The 15,635-nt window shown below is 31.6% G+C and overlaps 1 long non-coding RNA gene and 1 pseudogene across 2 annotated transcripts; both read right to left on the reverse strand.

Moving 5' to 3' along the window:
• Positions 1-233: 233 nt before the first annotated feature.
• On the reverse strand, positions 234-3,723 carry LOC133816457 (uncharacterized). 2 transcript variants are annotated; one of them, XR_009885257.1, is made up of 4 exons: positions 2,416-2,582; positions 1,199-1,906; positions 497-630; positions 234-306 (listed from the first exon to the last, which is right to left on the reverse strand). It is a non-coding gene; the product is annotated as an uncharacterized LOC133816457 (long non-coding RNA). The 2 variants fall into 2 exon arrangements; XR_009885258.1 differs by lacking the exons at positions 234-306; positions 2,416-2,582 and adding exons at positions 3,236-3,471; positions 3,675-3,723.
• Positions 3,724-11,421: 7,698 nt separating this feature from the next.
• LOC133815020 (lysine--tRNA ligase, chloroplastic/mitochondrial-like) lies at positions 11,422-13,753 on the reverse strand (annotated as a pseudogene).
• Positions 13,754-15,635: the final 1,882 nt, after the last annotated feature.

Here is a 15,635-nt window from a genome sequence, read left to right on the forward strand (position 1 = left end):
GAAGTTCGAGTCACACCCGGATACTTATATTGCAAATGCTATCATTTCCTAATCCACAAAATATTTATGTACCCTAGCATCACCAATTTCTTCTACTGAAACTGAATCAACATGTCCCAGGTCATTTGGGTTTGGCTTGCTAAGCTTTAACTGTAACACAAATAAGAATATTGTTAGAGAATTTTGGAAAAAATTCAAAAAAATTGAGTATTATTAAATGCTAGCTGACTTACCATAGCAACAGCTCCAGTAGTGCGACAAAATCGTCTTAATTCAAATTTTGAACTAATTTTCAAAACCATAAGCCTGCAAGGAAAAAGTCCCAAATTAAATTATCAGATATGCTAAGAAAAATCTTAATAGAATAATAAAAACTTGAAATGTTTTGACAGATTTCATAAAAGATCAAAAGCATTTAGATATGTACAACAATCACAAGTATATTTTGAAAATTAGTAAGTTAATCAATAAAAAAACACAATAGAAGATGATATACTTGTAGCGCTCACAGAAATGAAGTGCCATCTCCCCAACTGCTGCTCCACTAACAATTACTTTGGCACCGGAATCAGCAACTGCCTTTATAAGCTCCTCAACTTTAGCTTCTTCAGTTTTCGCATAATTTTATAGCTACAAGATATTAAAAAAAACTATGAGAACTACTTAAAGGCACATAATACATAAAAATGTCAAGGATAACATAACAAGCCAAGATATTAAGAAGCAATTTTATATAACTAGAGCAAGAACAGAGCAAAACAGTATTCTCACGATGGTGTCATTTGGCATTCCTGAGTCAGGAATACCCACCAATATCATGGGAAAGAATAGAATTGCAAGCCCAAAATTGTCTAGCAAGAAAAGCTTTTCTTTTTTTAATTCATCATTCATTAAGGAGAAAATATAAACTAAACAACCAAAAGAACCCAGAAAAATGGATGTCACTAAACATTAATATGAGATGAAGGAAAATTTTGCACAATACATTAGTTACGTGGAGGATCAAAATTAGCCACAACAACAAAGGCATTGACAGACAGGCAACTGCAAGTGCATGCAAATAAAAAGAAAGAAATAAAGAAAATAAAACAGAAAATAATTGTTAAGTATATTGGCTACCTCGTGAATAAGCAAGCTAGAATAAGAAGAGAAACGTTCATATAACAGCAAGCAAAAAATATCCATTTCAGAATTTTACCTGGTCAGCACTATGAATTAGAACTGTTCCTTTTGTCTCAGTTGCAGAGGTATCCACACCACCAACAAATACAACAACCTGAATGATGTAGGTATAATAGAACATACAAGCTTAAAAAGGTAGACATGCTATTTCACATAAAAAAAATTGTTGGGTTAAAAAGCTACTAATTACTATAGAAGTCTGAAAGGAATATTAATAATAAGTAGCTACCAATATACTTGTAAAAAAAAAGAAAAAAAAAGTAGCTTAAAAAGCAGTACATAAGACCCTACTTCTGAATGTTGTACCAAAAATCAACAAAAATCTAAAATATTTTTATTGAGACAATTTTAATCAAAGGAAAAAAAATAGCAAGCATAGGATGAAATAGCCATCTCAGCATCATCTTACATGAAAATAAACTCCCCACCATTTCTTAATGCAATATTTAAATTTTCAACAAACCAGATTATGGAATCCTAAAGAGTGGGAAACAAGATCACCTTTTAGTAATACCATCTGCCTCTAAGCATCGGCCTCTAAGCATTTAAAAACCTCAAGCAGAGTCTGAATAGCATCAAAATTTACATGTTCCCAAGCATCAAATATTTTCCCATCATTTGTTTCATGAATAACCATTATGGCACCTCCATAACGTTCAGCTTCTCTCAGGATATCTTCTTTCAGTCGAGCTTCCATTCTTTCCACTCTTTCACGATCAATGCCCTGAAAGAAGACATCCTAATTATACTTTCCCCAAAAATGGACAGAGACAGTTAGGGAAGAAGTATCCCCAAAAGCTGCAAGATAAAAGAAATAGTAGTGCTTCAATGAAGTGTTGTTGTAGTGTACATGGTCCTAACAAAAAACGGATCCTATGTAATTTGCCAACTCCATGGTTTTAAACAGGCAGGGGAAACATGAAAGGAAAGAACAACATCTCTCTGTCCATTGAAGCTAAATATTAAAAACAAGTGAGAAACATCAGTACTAAAATCCTTCATGATGATATCTCGATTGCTCTTTGTGCCAAAGACTAAAGTTCATGTATTACGAATTGATAAATACTGTGGTTAGATGTTGTTCCCATGACTGTAGTGAAATAGTTGGACCATATTTTGACTATTTTAACAAGGAACTCGAACACATGCACATTCTAGACTAGCAACAATAATCTACATTACAAGTTTGGATTATTTATTTCATTTTAATGTATGACATAAATGAAAATTTACCGAGTATTCAAGCATGTTTTTTTCCGGTCTTTTAACCTCGCGGAGCACAAATGGTTTTCCATTTATGTAAATAACAGGTTCCTCTCTCATATTGTGCCAAAGAACTGGACGACCACTTTTTGAGCCACCAATTCTTTGTATCACAGATCGTATTCCATCAATAGTTGGATTTTCCACTCCATAAACTGGAAAACCAGGAATCTTCATGAGGGATGGCTTCAAACTTGCATAGCCAAGTGCACCCATTGGATCTCTCCTAAGCAATCTAAAAGAGCACCAGATTGCAAAAATATTATTAGTGACCAAAAAATTCCAACAATAAGAATGCCTAAGATATGACCTAGTTCATCATGAATTGGGAGAGGAAAAAAAAAAGGCAACATCACATATGGAAATCCACTAAATAATCCTCATATACATTTTCTCCTTCCTGTTCCCCTTTCTCAAAATTAGATACAATCCACTTTTCAAGTCGAAAGATTGCAATGTGTAAAAGTTGTTCTAGAAATGCAAATTTATAACATTATTTTGAGTCTCAACTTAGCATCAAATGCCTGTAGAAAAGAATCACCTTAAATCCTAAGAACCTTTGGCTTATCTAACCTCAACATTATTGGAATTCTTTAACAAATAATACACATTGCTCAGAATTTCTCTATGGTGATGAGTCTGATGACTCAAAACAGTCAGTTGGGATCAATCATAGAAGTAAAAGAAAAAACAATAATCAACCAAACCAGTTGGGATCACATTCAATGTTTTCCATATTATCAATTTTTTCAAATTTATTTAACTAGATATGATAAGCACTTGTTAATACCTGCGAAGAATGCTATAGAGTTCTGGTCTCGCTCTCATCCAGTCAGCAAAACTGCTATTACCAATAGATTTAGATTGAAGGGCTGATTTCTCTGAATGAATGTAGACAGCAAAGCATATAAGAAAGTTGTATCTCTCAAGATACTCCACAAAAAATGAAAGCAACGCCTCCCTTTTCATTTCATCTGGTTGACGTAAAATGCTATTGCGATAAGTGGCAATTGCCTCACGTAAGTTCTGTAAAATTTCAACAAATGGTTTCATGAGTTCACAAACTTTTAATTTTAAAAAGATTTTTTTTAAAATGCCAAGAAAAAGCAAGAAATGGTTGAAAGAGATTTTTTGGCAAAAACAGATAATTTTAGATGATCTCTTATTAAATAGATGTTTAGAAAGCAAACTGAAGTCAAAAGGTGCAGCATGGTATTGAAGAGTTATACCTGCATGGAGGCACACTTGTCGATGACTTTATCTACTTGCCTTTTTCCTTCAAGGCCACCCTAAAACATAAATTTAATAATGAAAATTTTAAAAAGTACTAGTTTTTCTGTTTTTTCTTTTGAAAAAAAAAAAGAGATGATTTAATGTACCTCTAATACCCGAACCAGGCTTCTTATGATGCCATATTCTCCTCTACGAAGTGCTTCTTCTGTGTTTGGAAAGTTGTCAGTGGCAATAGCAGCAGCGTCTGAAACTCTTCCGATTAAATTGGATCTTGGAATACCTATTTATGCAAAAAGACTAAGAATGAGAAGCCAGCATCGTCAAAGACTGACTAGTGTGTTGTGCAGATAACAACAGGAGAAAGAGGTGGAAAAAAGGATACAATATTTTAAAACTAGAAAATAGTACAAGTGATCCAACAAAAATTAGCAATAAATTAGATGGATATGCAAATATGCATTGATCTTCAAGGACAAGATTATAAATGTCGACACTGAGAGTACTAAGTAGAAAACTATGCACTGTGCACATCTCTCTCTCTCGATAAATATATACATTTATACATATATATTGTAAGAAATGAGAACTTTAATAAACTAATGAATGGGAATAGTTATATAAACCAATATAAAAAAAAAAGTAAAATCTATCAAGAGGAGAAATTTGGTGTAGGCATAGAGACAGATAAGAATTTGTCTATATGTATTCTGTTATATTATTTTATAATATAATGTAATATTATATTATTTTATAATATAATGTTTTAGATTAAATAAATGTGACATAGAGTGTCACATATTGTAACATATAATAGAGAGTTACATTATTTGGATATATGTGAAATATCCAAACATGTAACATATTTGGTGTTACAAATTCATCACAAATTTGTAACTCCTAAATATCACCCATTATTGTGTAGATTTGTTGTTACACAATATTGAGATGAATCTCTTAAAGCCATATGAGAAATGGTTGATAGAGATGTGATTTTAACTCCCATATTGTGTATGGAAGTTACAAAATCAAGTGGGAATAAATTGGAACGTTTTGGAAAAAACTTTTAAAAATTGGTTGCTGAAAATGACCAAGGGCCGCGGCGCTTGAAACAAGCGCCACGGCCCTTGTGGCTGATAGCTTCATACAATTTTGGTTTTTATCCAATTTTGAACGATTCCAATAGCCAAGTAACTCCCAAATCTCTATTTTAATTCCATAAAACACCCAATTAATCATTGGTAACAGCCATGGGGGTTGGTGGAATTTGAAATTCAAAGGGTGTCTCTAAGCTCTATAAATAGGAGCCTATAGCTCACTTGTAAGACACAACATTTCTATCCATTAGAGCACTTGGCTAGAAACACCTTGAGGCTTGATAATTCCAGAAAGCATTTCCAAAATCTGAGAGAGATCCCTTAGTGCTTGAGTTAGGGGGAAATAAGCTTTTGGACAAAGGTTTCAAACCTTGTTCAAGTTGGTGATCCCCAACACTCTTCACTTTGGTTGTGTGAGTGAGAGTATCTTATCATTTTGTTCTTGTTCTTATTTTCCTCTATTTTTTTTCTTCATATCATTTTTGTTATATTTACTTGTATCTTTGCTTAAGAGTTGTAATCTCATCTACATCTTTCCTTTTACTACCTCAAGTTTATTTGTATCTTTTTGTCAAGAGTTGTATTTTCTATTTCAATCCTCTTCTTCTTCTTTCTCTAATCTTATTTGTATTTTCAGTTATAGAGTTGTAACACTTTATTTAATCAATCCTTGTCTATTGTAATATTTTGCATAGAGCTGTAATATTTTCTTACCATTTCCATTGAGGCAATACAATATTTTCCTATCATTCAAAAGCTTATCCCCATTGTTTGTTTCAATGGAAGGTGAGACTATCAAAATCATGAACCAATACCTAGTAGGGTGGAATAGGTTTCATGGATTCAATTGAAATTGGTGGTAAGACAAGGTAAGTGTAAATTTTATATAATAGTGATGAAATTTTATTTCATTTATTAGCATATTTTCCAAATGTTGATATATGAATAAATTGTGTAAATGTTAACATGTTAATATAATATGAGATACATTGTAACATAGGTTACACATCTATTTGTGAAAGTTAAATCCTTAGAAGTGAACTTTTGAGAAGCTCTACATAATCTAGTGATTGTTAATCTTATGTGTATGCTATAAGTGATATAGTAGTACATACATTTGACATGAAAATTATGTTTTGAGAATTAATAAAGCATGATAATTAGGTTGTTTTTGACATGCCTATATATTGATTTTGTGAATCAATAGAAATGTGAATTATTGTATGATATTTGTGATATACTTACAATATAATTATGAGATTCAAAATGCATGCTAATATGATTGATATATGTTGACAAATTATGTGAAATTTCTTTGAGACATAATTATGTTAATATATAAAAGTATATTGATATATACATGAGAATTATCATGATTATTATGGTGTGCCATATAATATGATTATTAAGGTGATAATAATATAAATATGTTTTATCCTATATCATTGCAATGTGATGAGTTACCATTTATTTGGTAAATAAAGAGAATTATTTGAGAAATGAAAATTTCTCATTTAAGTGTTGACCATCTCAACTTATGAGATAAGAAAAGATGAACCTAAAATGGCTACATCTTTTGATAAGTATCTTGCTATTGCAATAAAATTGATCAAGGTGGATCCAAATTATGGGATGACATATTGACCTATAGGCTTGGAGTCTAAAGTGTAGTCAAAAGAGAAAATATTTGAGAATTATTTAGTGACAATAATTCTCAAATATTCAATGTCTCAATGAGGTGACATTACAAAATTGGAGAAGCAATTTTGAATATTTATACCAATAATGAATAAGGTTGAAGAGAATTTTATTCATTCTTGTTAAAGATGGTGATATGTTTTAAATTAATCCCAATGAGGAGATAATGTTAAACCAAAGCATTAGAAATCAAAGTATTTAAATAAATCATTGAGGGTTTATTTTATTTGATTTAAGTGTTTAAAATTGACATCTTCAAATTGATTTTGACGAGAAAATCAATGGATGTCAAATGATGTTTTCAAAAGAATCTCAAAGAGACTCTTAGAAAACGCACAAAAGTTGGTTAAGTGACTTTGAGATTATTTAATCAACTAAATAAAAAGATTAAGGTGCTAAGAAGTGATAGAGGAGGAGAGTACTTCTCTAATGAATTCAATACATTTTGTGAAGAAAATTGCATAATTCATGAGTGCACTGCACCTTATACACCACAACACAATGGTGTTGCCGAAAGGAAAAATAGGACTTATCTAGAGATGATAAATTCTATGTTGGTGTTTTCTAAGTTGAACTTCAACTTATGGGGTGAAGCGCTTTTAACCGCTTGTCACATTCTTAATCGAATACCGATGAAGAAAAATGAGATATCTCCATATGAGTTATGGAAAGGAAGAAAACCCAACATAGGGTACTTCAAAGTGTGGGGGTGTCTTGCATATTGCAAGAAAAACGAACCTAATAGAACAAAGTTAGGTTCAAGAGCCATAAAGTGTGATTTTGTTGGTTATGCCAACAATAGTAAAACTTATAGGCTATTAGACTTAGAGTCTAATATTGTGATTGAATCTAGAGAAGTTGAATTCTTTGAGAATATGTTATGTGACAACAATTCTCAAGCTTCAACATCTCTAAAGGAGAATTTGTTATATGAGAACAATTCTCAAGCTTCCACATCCAAAGTTGATTCTCAAGAGGAGAATTCTCAAAAGGATGTAAAGCAACCCTTTGAACCTAGAAGAAGTCAAAGGCTTAAAAATCATAAAAGTCTAGTAGTGGATGAGATAGATTCTCAACGAATTTCATTCTACATGGTAGAAGGAAATAGAGAGGAAGTCATTAGGAAAATTCCTATTGTACTTCTCGTTGAGGATGATCCTAAGACTTATAGAGAAGCTATGCAATCGAGAGATATTGCATTTTGGAAAGAAGCCATCAATGATGAGATGGATTCTATTCTTTCCAATAACACTTGGGAATTGGTAGACCTCCCACCGGGGTCTAAGCCAATTGGGTGTAAGTGGGTATTTAGGAGAAAATACCACACTGACGGCACTATCCAAACCTTTAAAGCTAGATTAGTAGCTAAAGGGTTTAGACAAAAAGAGGGTATCGATTATTTCGATACCTATGCACCTGTTGCAAGAACAACTTCTATAAGAATTTTGTTCGATTTAGCTTCTATACACAACTTGTATGTTCATCAAATGGATGTCAAAACGACATTCCTTAATGGTGACCTCAATGAAGAGGTCTATATGGAACAACCCGAAGGGTTTGTCCTACCAAAATATCAACATAAAGTTTGTAGACTTGTAAAATCCCTATATGGATTGAAACAAGCTCCTAAGCAATGGCATGAGAAATTTGATCAAGCCATCATGTCTAATGGGTTTAGACATAACAATGGAGACAAGTGTTTGTATTCCAAAACTTGTAAGGGATATGTGATCATTGTTTGCTTATATGTGGATGACATGCTTATTCAAAGAAATAGCATGAAAGGGATAGAAGAAATGAAGAGGTTTCTATCATCAACCTTCATGATGAAAGATCTTGGAGAAGTTGATACCATACTCGGTATCAAAGTAAAGAAACATAGTGGGGGTTTTGCGTTAGGGCAAGCCCACTATGTTGAGAAAGTATTGAACAAATTTAACCATCTCAAGGTTAAAGATGCCAATACTCCATTCGATCATAGTGTAAAACTAGAGAAGAATGAAGGAAGAGCGGTGGCTCAATTGGAGTACGCTAGTGCTATAGGGAGTCTAATGTACGCTGCCCAGTGTACTAGACCTGATATAGAATTTGCGGTAAGTAAACTTAGTAGGTTTACAAGTAATCCAAGTGTGGATCACTGGAAGGCAATTGGAAGATTCCTAGGTTATCTCAAGAAAACCAAAGGACTAAGTCTTCACTACTCCAAATTTCCTTCGATATTAGAAGGATATACAGATGCAAGTTGGATATCCAATCTTGGGGACAACTTGTCCACAACTGGTTGGGTATTTACACTTGGTGGCGGTGCAATTTCTTGGGGTTCCAAGAAACAAACCTGTATATCTCATTCCACTATGGAAGCAGGGTTCATAGCTCTAGCTGCTACCGGCAAAGAGGTCGAATGGTTAAGGGATCTGTTGATAGAGATTCCCCTAATCAAAGATGATGTATCTACTATATCGATACATTATGATAGCCAAGCGACATTGGCTAGAGCATACAGCGGAGTGTATAATGGGAAGTCTAGACATATCAGTCTAAGACATGGATATGTGAGAGAATTGATTCAAAGAGGAGTCATCTCAATATCCTATGTGAGAACAAGTGAAAATCTAGCGAATCCTTTCACTAAGCCACTAACGAGGGATTTATTCTCAAGAACGTCCATGAATGGAAAGTGCACATGGCCACTAACGGTGCAAAGCGAGACATAGAGGTCTCAAGTGAACATCGCAAAGGTGTTTGTGTTATCACCGATTTGTCATCATGAAAAGATGGTTCAATGCCTAGTGCAACCAAATTTTTGACAAATTTTGTGATAATTACACTACAGTAAAGTTCAAGTTGAAAAACATTTTACTTTATGCATCAATGCAATGACTCCTATAAGAGAGAGTTCTTATTTAATCAAGTGGGGGATATGTTATATTTTTAAATATAATGATTGATTAAATAAGTGTTACAATAGATGACCATTTAATCTAGTGGGGGAATGTTATATTATTTTATAATATAATGTTTTAGATTAAATAAATGTGACATAAAGTGTCACATATTGTAACATATAATAGAGAGTTACATTATTTGGATATATGTGAAATATCCAAACATGTAACATATTTGGTGTTACAAATTCATCACAAATTTGTAACTCCTAAATATCACCCATTATTGTGTAGATTTGTTGTTACACAATATTGAGACGAATTTCTTAAAGCCATATGAGAAATGGTTGATAGAGATGTGATTTTAACTCCCATATTGTGTATGGAAGTTACAAAATCAAGTGGGAATAAATTGGAACGTTTTGGAAAAAACTTTTAAAAATTGGTTGCTGAAAATGACCAAGCGCCACGGCCCTTGTGGCTGACAGCTTCATACAATTTTGGTTTTTATCCAATTTTGAACAATTCCAATAGCCAAGTAACTCCCAAATCTCTATTTTAATTCCATAAAACACCCAATTAATCATTGGTAACAGCCATGGGGGTTGGTGGAATTTGAAATTCAAAGGGTGTCTCTAAGCTCTATAAATAGGAGCCTATAGCTCACTTGTAAGACACAACATTTCTATCCATTAGAGCATTTGGCTAGAAACACCTTGAGACTTGATAATTCCATAAAGCATTTCCAAAATCTGAGAGAGATCCCTTAGTGCTTGAGTTAGGGGGAAATAAGCTTTTGGACAAAGGTTTCAAACCTTGTTCAAGTTGGTGATCCCCAACACTCTTCACTTTGGTTGTGTGAGTGAGAGTATCTTATCATTTTGTTCTTGTTCTTATTTTCCTCTAATGTTTTTCTTCATATCATTTTTGTTATATTTACTTGTATCTTTGCTTAAGAGTTGTAATCTCATCTACATCTTTCCTTTTACTACCTCAAGTTTATTTGTATCTTTTTGTCAAGAGTTGTATTTTCTATTTCAATCCTCTTCTTCTTCTTTCTTTAATCTTTTTTGTATTTTCAGTTATAGAGTTGTAACACTTTATTTAATCAATCATTGTCTATTGTAATATTTTTCATAGAGTTGTAATATTTTCTTACCATTTCCATTGAGGCAATATTATTTTTCCTAACATATTCTCTTGTACAGATATAAAGAAGAGCTCAAGAATTATCATTAAAAGACAAATGATTTCTTATAAATACTGTCAGCCTTGAGAAACCTACATTGGAAACAGCGAATGTTTTATAAAATCTTTACACAGAAAAAACTTGCTTAGCAAAACAATACTGCCATGGAAGTGTTAAAATCTGACATATACACACAAACTAATGAATAAAAATTAGAAAGCAGCTTCGGGAAAATGACCAAGTTAAACTGGAGAAATTACACCTTGGAAATACCAGAGGGCGGTTGAAGAGATTATGCATGTTATTATAGCACTCGAAAGAAAATGAATATACTTTAAATCCTTACTAGCATCCTCTTCAAGTGGAGCTCTGTTGCTATCCTCAAATAAAGATCCCTTCCTAGCGAATTATGGTAGGTAACAAATGGTCTTGCTTCTGCTCCACCAGCTGCTCCATAGTTGATTAAGTCAATTAAAAACCAACCTTCAAATAGAAACAATACTAATGTATGTAAATTAAGGCACCAAAATATTGTCATATACAGAAAAAGTAAAAACTATTCCTGGAAATGAATACAGTTAATCAAAATTTATAAAATATGAACCAAAAGAATTCCCAGCTAAGTATTTCAACAGTTCAACCTTCAGTCATCTTTACAATAAACTAGACATTATCTTTTTTAAAAATTCTAGAATAGGGTATTCTATAAGTTGTATCTTGGCCAAGAACAAAAGCTAAGAAATTGAACAAGCATCACTAGAAGTATCAGTAATCTTACATAAGAACTCAGCCAAACTATAAAGTCAAATTCCATTATAGAAATGCTAAATCTTGATATGAACCATATGACCATAAAACGGTTAGAAAATCCATAAACCTATAAAACTGGGGTTTCAACTTTGAGAAATCCAAAAGATTCCATTGTCTTGCGTAACTCTGATACAATCTAATCCACCAAAAAGAAAAAATAGCAAAACATCTTTAATGTATAAACAACAAGATGCCCCAACCACTCTATCTAGGAAATAATATTGAATTTATATATGTATACTTCAAAATGCCCAAACTAGAAACAACTTGGTATACCATCCTTCTTTTGCTCAAGTTTTCAACAACTCCATAATTGCCAAATACATTCAACCACCATAAGCACTCTAATATTTAGAGCAAATTTGTTCAAAAGAAAGATAAAATATCCATAACTTGCATAAATAAATTATCTCCTCAAGTGTTAATGCTGTTAAGGAACTTAATATAGAAATTATAACCCTGTAACCTTTTTTAGAAAAAAAATAAAATCCAATGAACCGTGCTTCAACTCAGGAAAGGTCATTTAATGCTATTTTTGTCTATTCAAATACTTCATCAGAAGCGAAGTACACTTGAAGCAATCATGTAAGATAGTTCTAAGGTCCTCAAGTTAATAAAAATACTATTTTTGGAAAGAACATATACTTTAAATAACTAAAAGGTCTTTAATTACTCCTCAGCCTAACTTACCTTTGCTCTCTTTCGAAATACATCAGCTACTTCAGGATTGGAAATCATATAAATGTACCTTTAAAAGAAAAGTAAAGTTTAGTTATAACCAAGTATACCCCAAAAAATATATATTTTATTTAAAAAGCCATTTAGACAAGTCTTTTGCAAGAACCACTGCAACGAATTGTGGGCTATCATCATCCAGTAGAAAACAATTTGTTATTTCCCATAAGATACACTCTCACTCAAACTGTGAAAAAGAAACAGAAAACTCAACTTAACGTTGCCGGTAATGCTTATCCACATGAGTTAGACCATGATATTTGTCTCACAAGGGCAGTAGAGATTTTGTAAGAATTGCAAAAGAGTTCACATAGACAGAAAGCTCCCCTAAAGAAACAAAGAAATAAGTTCAATTAGTTTCTCACCTCAAAGGGAAATCACAAAAAAGTAAGAAGCCAATCAAAGCCAATGGCATTTTTTTATAAATGGCATTGGTTTATCTAAATAGCTTCCAATACAAATAGGGTAAGAATAGCTTCACCCAGAAGTACCTATAAATTCAACAATCAGCACCTAATCGCAAATAGGTGCAAAAGATAAATTTTTTTAGTACTTGCCTTTCTCAGTTCGCATAATTGAGCCACTTGCACCAAGTATGTCACCAATATCAACAAGATTCTTAAGCTCGTCAAACTGATCACTTAAAAATCTCGCCTTTTCACAATAAAGTTGTTTCAAACATTGAACAACTTGAGTGAGGATTCTTCCATACTAAATGTGAGCAAAGATTTATAGAAAGTTTCTGAAGAAACCATCCCTACTCGCCAAAATTTACAAACTTGGAAAACATCCCATTTTTTTTTTTTAAAAAAAAGGTAACTAACTTATATATTTTAGATCAAGCATCCCATAAAATAGACATGCTTTTAAGAACTAAACCACCTAATCACATCTTATTATTATATTTTTTCTTTATTATAAGTATCCATTTATAAGAAATGTCAAGCGTTTGCGTTAGTGGAGAACTGCCACAAATGTCAGGTTTGTGACAGTGGAGCACTGTCGCAAATGTCAGGCTGGTTTGCATCATGGGATTCCACATCACTTTTAAAACTGACGCAAAAAATCAATTGTGGCAGTTGGGAACTAACGCAAATGACCATTTTGTAGTAATGAATATATATTTCTTTTACATAATATAGATCACTATATAAGTCTAGTATATATAACAAACCGTAAGAGCTAAAAATCACCATCCACCTACACACAAGAATCACATTTCGATCTTTCATTATGTATTTAGAAACATAATACATAATGGAGCAATAACGTACTCCACTTATTGTTGTGAAAAAACATAATCTCTTAAGACAAACAAAAATTATTTTAGAATATTAAGAATGAGAGATAAACACACCTATTGTGGTGCTCACCATAAAAAATAAATGCAAGTGAGGCAACATCAAACCCCATTTTAATACAAAAGTGCATCCATTAATCCCCTCATCACCTCATAATCTTTCTTAATTCTATAAATCATGTGAGGCTCATTCTACACATCATCACCAAAATTTATAATCAAATAATCATATAAAATGTTTTATTAGTATATCCAAATACAAATACTTGCATATATAGTGTAGATAAATAATAAAATTAATTGAATTGAAAATCACCTGTAATACTTTGATTGCTTTGTGGGTGATGTGAGAAGATTCCTCCATCTAGTTATACTCTGAATTTTGAAGACATTTCTTCTTTATATTCTTTTTACTTTTCGCTTTTTGTTTTGTTTCAATTATAATTTCTAGAAATATTGTATTTAATTATATCTATTTTTTAAGCATGGAAAATGGGGAGGGATATTTGAATAATTAAATTGCCAGGGGCAAGGAATGGGAGTTTTCCTCTAATCAATTTAAATCCTCAATGCATTGCAAGTAGAAGCACCGTGTGACCTTTCTTTTCTCTTTAGTCATTGATAACTTATTATTAAACCTTAGATTAAAACAGATATATGTCACAAAATATATAAAATCTCATAAAATAAGAAAAACAGAATGCAAAAATTTTAGGCTGCTACCTCATCATATATGGGCTTGGTTTTATATAAGTATATAAATATAAATAGATAATATATAATTTATTAATCAATGTCAAATGAGATATAAATTAATTATAAATGTAAATTAATTAACTAGATAGCTATGAATTTTTTGTTTGGGTATTAATGTATATATAACAAGTGATGCAAATATCTTTTCTTTTTTGACAATGTCCAACTGCCACAAATGTTAATTCTCGGTCAACAGCATTAGTATTTGAGTGATACAAAAAATGCATTTTTGATGTAGTGATTAGGTAAAAAAAAGAACGATGATTGTAAACGTAAAAATAAACAACAAAAATAAAATATGTAATGATAACCGAGTTGTCAACATCTCTCTATTAATTTAGAAATTATTTTAAGGAATATTGTTTTGAATCGAAAAGTATTTTGTTCATCTAACGTATTCTAATTGTTTCAAATAGTTTATTTTTTTATTCAAATTTATTTATCATCATTAATGTCAATTAGGAAGAATAAGTAGTCATAGTAAAATAGTAAGGACACGTTAGAAATTAAAGAAAAGATTATTGGAACACTTAATATTATCATTAAATTACTTGTAAGGTTTCTTTTCACCTATCTTGCTTTTCAAATGTAATTATACATTATTTGCCAATTTTATTAATGTCTAGAAAGGAACTGAGAAAATTTTAAAATGATTTATTAAATAATTTTAATACAAGTTGAGTGCTATAAATGATTCTTAATGTTTTTGTATATCTCATTGATTGGTCTTCTCATACAGTCGAGTAGCAAACCACTTTGAAATTGATTCTCGATCAAATAAGTGGTAAAATTACTCTAGCATATTTAAAAGTAACTTGAAAATGCAATGTACACACTACAAAAAACGTCACTTTTGCCGGCGCGTTTTTGCGCTGGCAAAAGTCGGATGGGATTTGCCGACGTATTTTTGCGTCGGTAAATGCTAACTACAAAATTCTGCCAGTAATGAGACTTTTGCCGACGCAAAACGAAATGCGCCGGAAAAATAACAGTCATCCGAGGAAAAATGTTTTCACGAAATTGTGATAAAATCACGCAGGCAAAAGTAACACTTTTTAGCGGCATAAAATTGCGCCGGCAAAGGGTAAGACTTTTAGCGGCGCAATTTTGCGCCCGCAAAAGTCTATTTATTTTTATCAATAAAGTCTTTTGCCAACGCAATTTTGCCCCGGTAAAAGTCTATTTATGCGCCAGCAAAAGTCTATTTATTCTTACCAATAAAGTTAATATATATTTATTTTTATAAAATTAAAATAAAATATGAAATATTTAAATATTATTATTTAATAATTTTTATTTAAAATATGAAATATTTAAATATTTTTATAAAATATTTAAATATTTTTATTTAATAATTTAAATTTACATTGAATTAATTCTCTATTAATTTTTAATTAATTTAATAATTATATTAATTTATTTAATAAAAATTCATTTATAATAATTAAAAATTAAATTATAATTATTAATGTTAATTGTCTCAACTAAAC

This window comes from Humulus lupulus, chromosome 2 (assembly GCF_963169125.1).
Source record: "Humulus lupulus chromosome 2, drHumLupu1.1, whole genome shotgun sequence".
NCBI lineage: Eukaryota > Viridiplantae > Streptophyta > Magnoliopsida > Rosales > Cannabaceae > Humulus > Humulus lupulus.